Genomic DNA, 14,263 nt, shown 5'->3' with positions numbered 1-14,263 from the left:
TAGGCAAATCACTGACACCTCCCGGGGTCTCAGTTTGCTAAACTGTAAAATGAAGGGGCTGGACTAGGTAGCCCCCGAGGTTTGGATCTAGATCTAGGATCCTCTGGCTCCTCGTAACCCGCCCCCAGTGCCCCCACCCTCCGAAGCCGGACACCTTCATTCTCCCCACCCTCCCCACCTTCTCTAGCCGCTCTCGCTCTTAACAGCATCGGTCTCTATGGCGACCTGAAACCCCGAATCCCATTGGTCCGTTCAATATGAGGGCCGGGCCAATAGGGTGGGACAGCCTTTTCCTGCGGTCCAATGGAAACTGGCGCGGAGCAGGTCGGGGGACGGCGGCGTGCTGACGTTCCCGGGAGCCCTATGCTGGCTGGCTGACTGGCTGGGTGGTGGGGGCTGTTTGGCGGAGCTCGGCAGCACCCAGGCACCGGGGCTGACTCCGTGCTGTCGCCGAGGAAGGTGGCACCATGGGCACCGGGTAGAGGGGGAAGTTGGCCGCCGCCGCCGCCGCGTCCCGGGGGTGGGGTGGGAGAAGTGTTGCAGGGGAGGGGGCGGGCGGGCGGGAGGGGGTTCGTCTGCGGGGGGGGGCTCAGGGGGAAGGGGGGGGAGCTCCCCTGGGCCTGGCCCTTTTTTTTTTGGGTGCCGCAGCCGCGACCCCTCCGCGCGGATGTCCCCGATTCCTGGAGCGACGGCAGCCACTTCCTAACCTGGAAAGTAAGTGTGCGGCATGCGGGGAGGGCGCCCAACCATATCCCCCACCCCCACTCCTCCTGGCCCTTCACTTCCCCGGCTCGTGGTACTGTTCCCTCCGTTCACCCCGCAAATCTCCAGATCGGGGCGAGCGTGGGGGAGGGTGTGGGAAGGGGAGCCTCCCGTTACAATCACCCCCACCCACCTACTCTCCTCCTTTCCTGCCCCGCCTCGTGTTCCTGCCTGCACTCGCCTTCTCCCCTCCCCCCATCCCCCCAAGGCACTGAAGTTTCAACCTCCATTTGCATTTCCCAGGATTTTTTTCCTTACCCTACTGCTTACCTTTCTACCCTCCATGATTTTATATATATACCCTCCAGTCTCTCCCTGGTCTGTGGCTTTCAGCTTCTGCCCTTCCCCCCCCACCCCCCCCCCCCCAATCTTTCCCTGCAAATCTGCCCTTGCTCCTTCCCCTTTCTCATCCTTTCTGGCTTTCTGCCCCGTACTTTGGCTTCTTCTCCTCATTCCTCTTGCATTCTGCCCTCACCTTCGTTTCTCTTCCCCCTTCCCCCATTCCTCCTTTCCTAGTAAAACCTCCTGCTCATCTGATTTGCCCTAAATTCTCTATCTCCTACAAGCCTTTAAGCCCCTATACTCTTCCTCGCTCCTATCTCTCCCACCAGTGTTAACTGAATTCTGTAGAACTGGTAGGATCTTCCACTTTGCTTTGCGCTTTCTCTCTCTTTGGACACCCCTTCTCCGCCCCCCCACCCCAATTCCAGCGAGGAAGTCTGTCCAGCACCCTTCAGCCCTTCTTGGTCATCTTCCTCACACCCTTATTTTCTCCGTGTATGTTTCTGTAGCCTCTCTTTAGCCCTCTTGGTCCGTACCCCTGCATGCACTCCTCTACCAGTCAATCTCCCCTGCCCTCTGCACCTCTTCTCTCCCCAGCCCCCCAACGTGTTACACGCAGGAGTTGAAATAACGTTTCCCCGGCTGTTGGGCGGCTGTCTCGGCAAAGCTTTCTGCCACTCGCTGCCTTTGCCCGGGTAGGGAGGGGGATTTGGCTCGGATTTAGCTGCGTGTTGGCGGAGTGCGACAAGCAGCCAGTGCGGCTCTGGAGCTGTGGTTGTGGCCGCTCGGGGCTGATGAATAGGCAGGTGTGTGTGTGCCTGCAGGAGCCGCGCGCTGTTTGTTCCTTGGGCGGTAGATTGTGGAGGAATGTGAGGAATGCTTTGGGGGCAGAGTACGCACACCCTGCCGCTGCCGCCGCCGCTCCCTGCTCAGCTCTCTCCATTAGCCAGAGGTCACTGGAGCATCTTCTCGGGAGCTGGTGAGGCTCTTACTTCTCTCCGCCTCCTTCTCTCTTTCCTTGCGGCAGAGCAGGCATTGGGGAAGTGTGACAAGCAGATCTGCCTGCCGTCAGCCTGGCAGGCAGGATTCGTGCTTAGGCTCGGTTTTGCGGCATTTTCCTCCAGGAGGATGAATTTGGGGGAGGGGGGAAAGATTAGTACTTAACAAGGTCATCGATCGTCCAATCTTTTCTCAAGTTTGGCTTGCAGTGTTTCATGAGTATCTGATTTTTCTTGTGCCACTGGGTTCTCAGAGAATCTACAGAAACAGGGACCAGAAGGTGGATGTTTTTAGGTTGATGGTGTTGTAACCAACATGTTTAGCCGTTTTAAAAATATGTTAGTGCTTGTGAAGAGACATAATTTGAGGAAGATTTGTGGACCTCAGATGTCATAAGATTTGTAATTTTTGGTCCTGCTGAGCTGTTTAGAATCCCATATAATGCATAATGAATAGAAACAGAGAGGCAGTGTTTGACCAGAGATGGGACAGATAGAACTGTCTGGTACAGTTAAATTAGGGGCTTGTCAATTACCTTTTGAAATAGAGAAATACAATGAGATACAACAATCACAAGCATAACCTTTTCAAGATTTACATTTATTAAGAAAGGCCGTGTTTCTAGTTTTGTAATTATCTTAGTCCTTTTAGGAGGAGGAGAAGAGGAAAAGAGAATAACTTTTAAGCATGGTGGCTCAATTGAATAAAATGAAAAATTATTGGTATGTATTTTTTAAGTTAAAAGTTGAATTTTTTCTTAACATGAAGGAAGCAAATTGAAGAATACCTTCAATATATTATTTTAGAAAGGAACATTTTTTGTTTGCAATATTTTACATTCTATTCCAGTGTGATTTGTCTTTTTGGTGATGCTTTTAGTTACAAGGTCACAGATGATTTTGTGCAAATATATTAAACAACATTTGTAGAAGCCTTCCTTTCTGGTGTTGTAGAGAAACCTTAATGGAAGCCAGCAAAATTACTGTCTGAGGCGAAAATAACCAAAAGTAAGAGTGATTCTGTATGTTGCATTGAGACCCACTGTATATGCTTTATATGGGACACATTTTGCTTTTGAGAATGTTTACTATAAGCTCCTCTGAAATTTTTGGACCAGATTCAGAAAAATGATGAATTTACTTGCCAAATTAAGATTCCTGTGATCACTTGGTTTGGATTAAGAACCATGAAGAGTATAGCATGAGAGCCTTTGTATGAAAACTGGGCAAGGCAAAATGGAAAACAAAAACTTAGACTAGGAAATTAAACCTGATCTTTAAAGCTTTTTTATAATGTTTACAATCAGTGAACATTCTAAATTAAGAGTCTACTTGATATCTAACATTGTAAAAGACATAAGGTTTTGTAATTGTAGCAGCAGACTTTTATTATGTAACATCGTTAGAACCAATTGCAGTACAAGTTCAAGTATATTCTTATTTGATTTGAAATTCATTCTACAGAGTAGAAAACAGGTTTTCTCTGCTTCAGATTGAAATAACTATATATGTACTGTATACATGTTTTGGGTAGATAGTTTTAACTGCTTGAGAAACCTTTCAGTTATCAATCATGCAGTCTAAAGTTTTGATTCTGTTTATAGAAATTGCTCCATTCTGTTTGATTCACAAGAGCAGGGGTTCTTCATCATTTTTGGTGAGTGTAATGGACTCCTGTGGAAGTTTGGTGAAAGTCTAGTCTCAGAATAATGTTTTTAAATACATAAAGTAAACATACATAGGATTAAATAGGAAACTAATTATATTGCTATAATGATGTAATTTTGTTTTCCTATTCAAGTTCTGGGACCCCCTGTCTGTGGTGTGCTCCTGCTCTACATTATTGGATTTTGTAGTACTGGGGAAGGTGCTGCGACCTTATGGCCAGAGATGATAGAAAATAATGTAACTTGCGATTTAATTCAAAATACAAAATGCCTTTTCACTATGTTCTAAGATAGAGGGTACATATTTTGGTTTTGTAGGTCATGCTACAAAAATCCAAACTGCCAGAAACTGCCCTATAATCTCAGTTGTATTTTCTTTTAAAAAAATGATAAAGATGTTGATGCTACATTTGGATTTTAAAAGAAAATTTAAACAGTCATATGATCGTAAATATGTTATTAGTATTTGCATTTCATCTGGAATATGCCAGTCAATTGGTTGATAAAATAACATTTTGGGAATTTTGTAAAATCTATGGTATGTGTTACAATCTGCAAATAATATCCCTGTTCCTCAGTTTGCTTATTTCTATTACAGAATTAATACCTGTATCCTTCCCCTTAAAGATGAATGAAAGGTTTATCCCAAGGTTCTTCCAGTGCAATAAACTACTCCTGGGAATTGTTAGGCACTTTTGGAAGTTGCTTTAATTTATTCTGCCTACTAGGGTATAGTTACTACTTCAGTGTACTAAATGGTACCCTAGTGGCCTTTCTGCCAGCACTAAAATGCTACTCATTGAAACACAATTCTGGTGGGCTAGATATGTGTAGAAAAGGAATAATGGCATGCTGTTTAAGCAGCTGTTTTAGGGCTAAAATGAGGGAGCAGCAAAGGAGGAGGGCAGAAACAAAACTTTGGGGATAAGCTGAATTACAGCTTCATAAGATGTGATATGATCTTCATTGCTGGCAAGCAACAGCAACAGTAGACAGTTTTCACCATGTTCCTTCTGACTTGGGTTTTTCTCCTTCTGGCTCCTTTTTGGAACAAAATGCAATCTCATGAGTTCCCTGTTTTCTCAGACAAGCATAACATCTTTTTAAGGCTTTGAGAAAGTTTTGCTTCTGATAAGATGGGGAAACTGAGTTTAAAAACTTCAACTTATGTACTTTATTCCTTCCTCCCCTCTCCCACCATTGAGATAAAGGGGCAGCAAAATCACAGACTGATATAACAAACTTACATTTGTTCACCAAGACCTACTATTTCCTTTGTATTTTGGAGAGAAGAAAAAGAGCTTTGCACTGTGAATGTTCAATTATTTCATCTTAGTTACTGAGGAGGTTATGAAGATTCTTAGAATAAAGATTGAAGATGTGTGCTAGGTACTACTAACAGCCTCTTTCCAGCTCTCCCACTAAGGCATTGAGTCAAGGAGAGAAATGGGATTTTTCCTCTAAAAACGGAAAAGGAGAAAAGGAATGGGTTGTTGTTTTGAAAATTCCTAGGTAGATCTTTTAGGGTAGTATAATATTCACATTATTTCCTAAGCTGCCATGAAAGAATGCAACAAAACTCTATATTCACTTGAAATATATTGACTTAGCAACAGTAAGGTTGTAATAAATTTCAGTAACAGAAAAGTAGAATCATGCTTACTCTTAAATTGTAAACATTGAAAGTTTGATATGTGTGATATTCTCAAATCAATTAAACCTAGAAATATTGCTACACATTTCCCTTGAATCAGGGAAATTTATTTCTGTTTAGTTTTGATGGATACTGATCATATACATCAGTGGTAATTTTATTAGTCTTCAGTCAGTTAACAAGCATTTATTAAGCAACTGCTATGAACCAGATCATAGCAGTCAAGCAGTTGGGAGCTGGATAGGATTAGTAGGCAAAATTACAACATTAAAGCATGAATAAACAGAAAGATTTTTGCATAGTATACAAGAGTAAGCACATTTTAGAGAGGGGAACACACATTAGTAAATGTAAGCAGAATTTTCATTAGGTTTTAGTACTGGGGGAGGGTGTCTAGGAACCTCCAAATTTGTGGGGCATGGAGAGGGTGCATGCTGTTGTGAAGTCAGTGACACAAAGGACACAGTCAGTATTTCTAAGGGAGGTGATTGCTAGCTAGTGTGTAGGAGAAAGTGCATTGGAGACCCAGTTAGGTTTCTGTAACTAACTAGTGGAGGCTCACATGCAATCAATTTATCTTCTTCTCTCCTATAATGCACACGCCCAGATCCTCAGGTTGCAGGTAATACTTTTGTGATTTCTTTTCTACTTTAACGCTTTCCTTGATATTAATTTTAACTTTTATCTGTATAAAATATTACATTTGGCTCTCCAAATTTAGTTCTGTACACTGTGATATGCCTTCCAGCCATGTACCCCCCTTGTGAATGACCCTACAAGCTCAGTAGGTTTAGAAGAGCAACTGGGGGGAGTTCCACATCCAGACTGCCATAAGGGTGATAAAAAGCAATTACATTGGGGTGTTCAGGGCAATAACACAACACTGCAGGCAGTTAAAGCATAGTTAATTGTGAGAATGTTAGCTTGCTTTCTAAGGATAGAATAAAAATGTGAAATCTCATGGGTGGAGTCCTAGTATTTTGAAAAAGAAAGTAACCAAAATTCAGATGAACTAAGAGGTTATCGGTTTCTCCGAGTGATTATCATTAAAGAATAAAATCAGCTAACAACACATAAAGGAATAGGTCTGTGGAGATCCTTGAAGTATGTAGCGCTTGAAGTCTTTAAAACTGCTTACAAGTACTTGTTTGGTGCCGGGAAGAGTAGGAGGTATGAGTAAACATACCTTAATAAATTTGATAATAACTTTAAAAGGTAGAAAGTAATGTTCCTAGTTCAAAGAAATGGAAATTAAAATAGTTAAGATATGTTTATATTTTATATTATAAGTCCAATTTTTTGTGTTGGAATTTTGTGTAATGCCTTTGTAAAATATGGTTGGCTGCCAGTTTAGGAAAAGGTGTTAGAAAACTGTTAACGTTTTGTGGACCAATTGATAGGCCCATAAATTGATTCCTTTAGGCATTTGTAGATTTTTACTAAGCCATTCTTAAATGTAGTCTTTTTTGTGATATTGTTCTCAAGCATTATGCATATACCCTGAGCTGTAATAACTTAAAAAAATTTTATCTAAATCTTTTTAGAACCTATTTAATATTTAAGCCTTTAATACCACTTCTGATTCCATATTTTATATTTTGATTACTAAGGAATTTCAGCAAAGAAGTGTGAGAATTTTCAAGATCAAGCAAGGGATATCTCTGGATTCTTGGGTTTCCTAAATAAAACTATACACACTATGATAGATAGGCTTTCAGGTTTGCCAGCATGTAATGCATGCTTATGTATACATTATGATTTTATACACATTAGTCATTTTCATTTTGGTCTTTATATTTCCAGACTGAAGAATCCTAATGTATGGTTTTTTCAATCATATCTTAGCTTTAGTATATGAAGATGAATCTACTGACTTAGAGTAGAATATGCACTGTGAATTGTGTTTCTAGCAATACTGGTGGATTTACAGTAGTTTTTATCTACTGCTCTTTTGTCATATATTGAAAGGCACCTTAGAGGCTACCTAATTCAATATGTTCCTGAATTAAAGAATTACTCTTCAGCATCGAGGAAAGGAAAATGCTCTTGCCTATGGTAGCCCATTCCAGTTTTGTACAGCCCTAATTTGTTAAGACATTTTTCCTTAGCCTAAATCTAGTTCTCTGTAGCTTCTACTCTTTATTCCTATTTTTTGTCTTCTGGGTCCAAGCAGAATAGATCTAGTCCCCTTTCTGCACAGTGCTTTAAAATAATGTCATGTGTCCCCCACCCACCTGAGTCTTATTTTTTCTAAGTTCTCCCTTCTTGATCGTTTTAGTTTCCTTTCTCTGGACCATTTCTAGTTCTGTTATATGTGTCTTGAGGTTTAACTATGACGCACTTCACTTTTAGTATAAGGATGAGATTCATACTATCTTTCTGTTCAGCAGCTTTCTGTTGAGAAAATGTAGGGGCAAGGTAGAATAGTGGCTAAAATGCTGAGTTTGATGTCAGTGGTAATGCTATTAATAGCTAAAATTTATATAGTGCTCTGCAGTTATCTCATTTTATCCTCACAACAACCTCAGGAGGCAGGTGCTATTATAATAATAGCATATAGAGGATAATCCTCCTTTTACAGATGAGGAAACTGAAGTATACAGGTGAAGTGACTTGTCAAGACCACTCAGCTAATAATTATCTCAGGCAGGATTTGAACTCAGGTCTTTCTGACTCCAGGTCAGCTACCTAGCTGCCTACCCCCCTCTGGTTGGAAATTTTGCCTCTGATACTTGCCATGTGACTCTGGGCAAGTAGCTTTAACCTCTCTCTGCCTCAAGCAAATTCCTAGGACTTAAGTATATTGAGTCAGAGTGGTGGCCACCTAGGTCCTGGGGAGGGAGGGCACCGTAAAGGCAAAATCACAGCTCCTTTATCTAATAAAGAGGATATCTATCTCCTTTCAAAATAAAATAAAAGTAAAAAATCACATTTAAGTCAAAAAGCCTTTAGGAACTCGTCTCTGACTTCTGAAGTTTTAAATTTACTTCAGGGAGATAAGGTACATTGACATGAAAAAGTAAGAGCAAAATGGCCTATCTCTGTCCAATGGTGTTTATAGATAATGATTGCTATAGATATGTAGAAGAGAGGGAATTGGAAATCATCAATTACTGGGTTATCATGAAGGTGATACTTAAGCTGGACCTTGAGAATGGACAAGCATTGTGTGAAACAGGTAGCTTTCTCCATTTTAAGAAAGTGACATGTAGCTGGGAAAGCATATGTCATGCTTATGGAAGAATAAAGAAAGCAGTCTGCCCAAAGCATTGAGTTAGTATTTGAGGATTATGAGAGAGAAGGTTGGAGGTGGGTAGGCAGGTTCAATCTATGTGATTGATGATCAAGCTGAGGAGTTTATATTAGAAGTATTTGGGTGTGGCTTGGGTGATGGCAGTGTCTTGACTTTATATTCAGCTAGACATTAGAAGAATTTACACTATTGTTGGTGGAACTATGAATTAATACAACTATTTTGGAAAGCATGTGGAATTAGAAAAATAAAATGCTAACATATCCATACCATTTGACCTAGAGATTCCGTTATTAAGCATATTCCCCAAGGAGGCCATTGATAAGAAGAAAAATCCTCCATATACACCAAAATATTTATAACATCATTTTTTGTTATAGCAAAGAATTGGAAATAAAGTAGATGCTAATCAATTGGGGAATAGCTAAACAAATTGTGCTATGTAAATGTGTCCTGTAAGAGAGCAAATATGGTGAATACTGAGAAACATAGAAAGATCTACATGACGTGATGTAGAGGAAAATGAGCAGAGCCAAGAAGACAATATTCATAGTGACTGTAGTAATATACAGTTATATCTTCCACATCATAGGGATTAGGGGCATGGCACCCCTGTGATCTGGAAAATCTAATCTGTGTGACATTTTTGGCCCCTCCCTTCATACCAGAGAAGAAGTATGAATTTTAAAATTTTTTCTTTATAGTACCTTATTATAAAATTTGGGTTAAGCATTTCTGAGTTTCTAAACTTTTTCTGTGTTGTCCATTAGCCCTTGCATGTCATTTGTGGCTTTCCTAAAACTCCCCTCAAATTCCCATTTATAGTAATTTCTTATGGCGATGTGTGGTATATCAAAACTGCAATGAGGAAAATCCCGATGTGAAAGGGATAACTGTAAATTGAAAGAACAAGCTCAATAAAAATCAAAAGAGAATGTTGCAAAATTATAAAGAATAGGCATGACTCAAAAGAAAAGATATAAGAAGACAACATCCCTTTGCTGGAAAATTGTTTCACGTCATCTTTTTGTGGGTTCTGCCACTCTCGAATTTGTTTAGAGTCATTATTTAAAGGTATTTGGAGGGGGAGAGCTCAGGTGAGTCCCTGCCTTTACTCTGCCATCTTGTCTCCACCTCAAACTCTTCTAGGAATTCTTGTTTGACTCTGGTCAATTTGGCTTTTTTCCTTGAGGCTTTGTAGCTGTTTTCATATTGATTTCACGTTGATATTTTCTTTTGAGTTTTTGTCTTGGTCTTCCCTACCACCGTAATTGCTTTTTGTGGTCAATTCTATTTCTTTTGTTTTCTGATTTTTCCACCCTATTTCTTGGCTTAGAATGTTATGTTAAAGTTGGGTTCTGCTCATCTGGGGTTGGGGAGGCACTGTTCCAAACTTTAGGCTTTTTCATGCTCCTGTTTTCAGAGCTATTTCTGAGGGTGTGCAAGTTTTTGATCCTTCCCAGGGTGATGTGATGTGAACAGAGGTGTGGTCACTACTCTCCTGATCTCTGCTCTGGTCTTTGTCCAGGAAGGGCCCCTGGTCACCTGTAGCCACAAACACTTGCATTCCTCTTGGCCCTGGAATTGTGACCCAGAACTCTGTGTGATCAGTAGAGTTGCCCATCAGTGCCAGCTTTCTAGTGCCCACAAAAGGTCCACTGTAATATCTTTGTGACCAGTTGTTTGACCCCCTAACTGTCCCTGAGCTAAGAACTCCCAAAGCTGCTGCTGTTGTTGCTGCTTTTTCTTTGTGGACTCCAGACAAGCTCTATCCTGGTGTCACAAATCTCCAGACCTCCTAATTTTTTTTAGGCGAGAAAAATGTCTCGCCCTGACCTTTTGTGGCTGTGTCACTCCAAATTTGATTTGGGGTACTACTTTAAAGTTGTTTGGAGGGGAATGTTGAGAGTTCAGCTGGATTGCCTCTAATTTGGCATTTTGGCTCTGGTGCCTCTCCCCCGCCCTGCCCCTCCCCCCCCACCCCATGCCCTGCCCCCGATCCTCCAAGTGATTTTCAGTAAATATCTCAGTGCATGAGTTCAGAGGAGCATAGAATTTGATTCCACTTCCTTTCTCATGCAGGAATCACCTCTGATGGTCAAATGTTATATGTGTATAGCTAGCAGTGGATAAATTACCACTTCATAAAGCAGTCATTCCATTTTTCCACTCCTGAAATTTAGATCTTCCTTTTGAAGTTGCTGAAACCAGGCTTCCTGTAACTTAAACCCCATTGTTCCTAGTTCTGTCCTTTAGTCCTAGTAAGAATCTAAAACCTCTTCCACATGATTGCCTTTCAGATATTTGAAGGCTGCTTTCATTTAAGCCTTCCTTACAACTTGTATTCTTCCTTCAACTATTTCTTGTGAGGTAATTTAGAGAGTTCCCTTATCCTGCTGAACTCTTTCTGAATGTTTGACGCTTAAAAATATGACACTAAGAAATGAACATAGTATTCCATATGAAGCCTGCCCAATGCAAAGTATGGTAGAGTTATTATTCATTATTTTGGACAGTATGCATGAGCTTGCAGTCAACTGAAATCCTTAGCTTTTTCAAGTGAATGACTTTTGAGCCAGGAATTTCCCATCTCCTCTTTGAATAGTTAACTTTTTTTTAAATCAAGTTCAACATTTGTGTTTTTTCATTTAAAATTTTATCTTTATACTTTGGGCTCATTGTTCCAACTGTTATAATACAGATTTTGCCATCTAGCATGATAGCTATTCTTTCTAGTTTTGTGATATCTGGATTTTTTAAGTGTCTTTTATACATTCATCTAAGTTACTGATAAAACTTTGAGAACTAGTAGATTTTGTAAAATTAGAGGCTATTGAGAATAAGCAAGAACCTTGGAGGAAGACATGGATTCCATTTTCTCTGATACATACTGGCTGTGTGACCCCTGGGTAAATTAATGAAACTTTCTATGACCCAGGGAGCACTCTAAGACTTTGTTTTGGAAAGAATTCTGACCTATATTGATAGAGTAAGATTTTGCACCAGGAGTGCCCTATATCTGTGAAATGGGCAGGTCTTGACCAAAAAAAAAATTTTTAATTTTATGACGCTTTGCAAATCTGTTGCCTCGTGCCTCCTTTACTGCTGTAAAACTCTTTTGTTCCCTCAAGTAATGAAGTGAAGATAAGAGTAGGTGCATTTCAAGTGTGTTTAGCTATGTAAATTCAGAATATATTCATACTAAAACAATCATACGTAGTAAATGTTAAATTTCAAAACTTTAGCGGAAGTTTTTTTTTTGTGCTCCATGATTTTGGTAGTCTTTTATTTTTGAAATGACCAGTATGATCAAACTACAAAAAGCTCTGAGTTCTTAAAAAAATGAATTTTCTTTTTAAAAACATGTAAAGACAACCAAATAGGATTTTGGTGAGTTTTAAATAATAGAACTTTTTAAAATTAGGCATTTGTGGTGATTAGCATTGTGCTAATGGGCCAGAATGATTTGACTTTACCATCTACTATTAGCATTTTAATTTTAACTCGCTTTATTTTTTGCCAAAGCTTAATCATTCACTTTAAATTAGTTCTTGCAGTTCAGGTTTATTCTGTCTGTTATGATGAAAACTTCCATCAGGTATTGGTTTTTTTCTTCTATTTCATTAGGTTCATGTGGTTAATATATTTTAGCTACGTTGCTTTTCTTTTGATGACCTTTGGAAAAGTAATTAGTAATTAAAATAATGGATAACTACTAATGATGGATTTTTCAGATACTTAATTTTGCATATGTATTTTATGATATGAAGAAGTTATTACAGATACTGTGATATTACAGATTTTATAGAAGATCAGAGTTTTGGACTTTTTTTTTTCAGTCAATGCTTAATTGGTCAACAAGCATTTCTGAAGCACCTAGATGGTGTTTTGAGCACTGGAGATACATAAAACAGCATACAAGGAAACAATGTATACACAAGTAAATACAGATTATATTTGAGATAATTTGCCAAGTGAGTGGGAAGGAGGACAGAGCACTAGTATGTGGGGGATCAGGAATGGCTTCATGTCAAAGGTGACTTTTGTGCTGAACTTTAAAAGAACCCAGAAATTCTAAGAAGTGAAGTTGAGGAATGTATTTTATTTATATGTGTGTGTGTGTATGTGTGTGTGTATGTATATATGTATATATATTTTTTTCATCTTGTACCCATGTACATTAATTACTATTAAATGTCAACTCAGTAGATTTGTTCTATCATTTTAATCTCTCAAGATCTTTTTGGATCCTGATTCTCCATACAGTCAGTGTGTTAGTTATCCTTTGTGTTATTTGCATGTCTGATAAATATATTCTCTCTGCCATTGGGGCCTCACAGGACCAAACACAAATCTTTGGAGCAGTTCATTAGATACCTCCTTCTAAGATGACATTAAACCATTAATGACTAATCAAACCATTAATGACTAATAGATTAGCCACTTAACCAGTTCCAAATCTACCTAATTTTATACTACCATTGTCTAGATTGCAACTGTCCATCTATTCCTTAATAATAGCTTGAGAGACTTTAGCAAATGACCTTCTAAAATCTAGGTAAACCATATCTACCACATTCCCGTGATTTGCCAATCTGTTAATTTGTCAAAATAAAAAAAGAAGAGATAAGGCTGCCATGACCTGTCTTTGATGTAGGTAAGCTGGCTCTTTGTGATTATTGTTATCTTTTGGGGGTTTTCCATATCCACTCCTTAAATAATACATTTTAGAATTTTGCTCAGAATCAAAATAAATGTGACCGGCCTCTAGTTTCCTGATTCCATTCTCATCTTCCTTAAAAATTTAGATAATATTTGCCCTAATTAATGGAACTACTCCAATTCTTTAGTCTTTCAAAGACTACGGATGAAAGCTCAGAAATCACATCTTCATTTCTTTACACGTACTAGGCTATCTAGTTCATCTGGCATCAAGGGCAGATAGGCATATTTAACTATCTTCCTATTTGCCTAAGAATTTGCTCCCTATTAGCTATTTTTGACTCCTTTTAAAAATGCATTGCTTTCAAGTTTATTATAAAATTTTTAAGTTTTCTTATTTGAAATGTTATATTAATTTTTCTCCTTTCCAATAGTGATCAGAATAATAACTAAAATGAGCTAATTACCTCTAAAAATGGAGTAACCTCTTTAGCCAGGGGTGATTTTTAAGAATAATTACATAAAACACGGATTCATTGCTCTTTAGATTATAAGATTTGATTGGGTTGAATCAATTGGAGGAAAAACTGGTAGGCCACCTTTCATATACTTTAATGTGCTTCTGTTAACAGCATTGACAATATATACTGTGAAAAGCACAAAACTCATATTAACAAGACTGGAACTTTTCTAACAATAAGTGAAATGTTGAGCTTTCCCATGTGATTATTGTATTGTATTATAATCCAGAAAATAACATCAGACTTTTCTGTTGATTTCTGTAAAATATTAAATTTGATACTGTATTCAATTCAGAAATATTGTTTTTCCTTGCATTTTAAAAGTTACTTATCTAAACAGCAACATTGATGTCATACTCAGGATAAGATTGGTGCTGAAAGAAATTAGGATCTATATTTGGAATTAGCAGGTAAATGTACTTAAGGATTTCCCTTTGCCTTTAAATACTGAAGAGTGAGTTGCC

General features: G+C 39.0%; 1 protein-coding gene across 7 annotated transcripts in view; it reads left to right on the top strand.

The window, feature by feature from the left end:
* Window positions 1-615: 615 nt before the first annotated feature.
* LOC114045738 (plakophilin-4) overlaps window positions 616-14,263 on the top strand; it is a 235,076-nt gene continuing 221,428 nt past the window's right edge. For 4 of the 7 annotated variants that reach the window (XM_027865905.1, XM_027865911.1, XM_027865907.1 and 1 more), the window contains exon 1: window positions 617-714. The gene's annotated coding sequence lies outside the window, so the exon portion shown is untranslated. Of the gene's footprint in view, window positions 715-14,263 lie in introns of all 7 variants that reach the window. The other 3 variants (XM_027865910.1, XM_027865909.1, XM_027865912.1) reach the window with 2 other exon arrangements.

The sequence above is a fragment of the Vombatus ursinus genome, unplaced genomic scaffold, assembly GCF_900497805.2.
Source record: "Vombatus ursinus unplaced genomic scaffold, bare-nosed wombat genome assembly UNPS02014779.1, whole genome shotgun sequence".
Lineage (NCBI taxonomy): Eukaryota > Metazoa > Chordata > Mammalia > Diprotodontia > Vombatidae > Vombatus > Vombatus ursinus.
The sequence above is the reverse complement of the archived record's forward strand: the minus strand, read 5'-3'. Positions and strand labels throughout refer to the sequence as shown.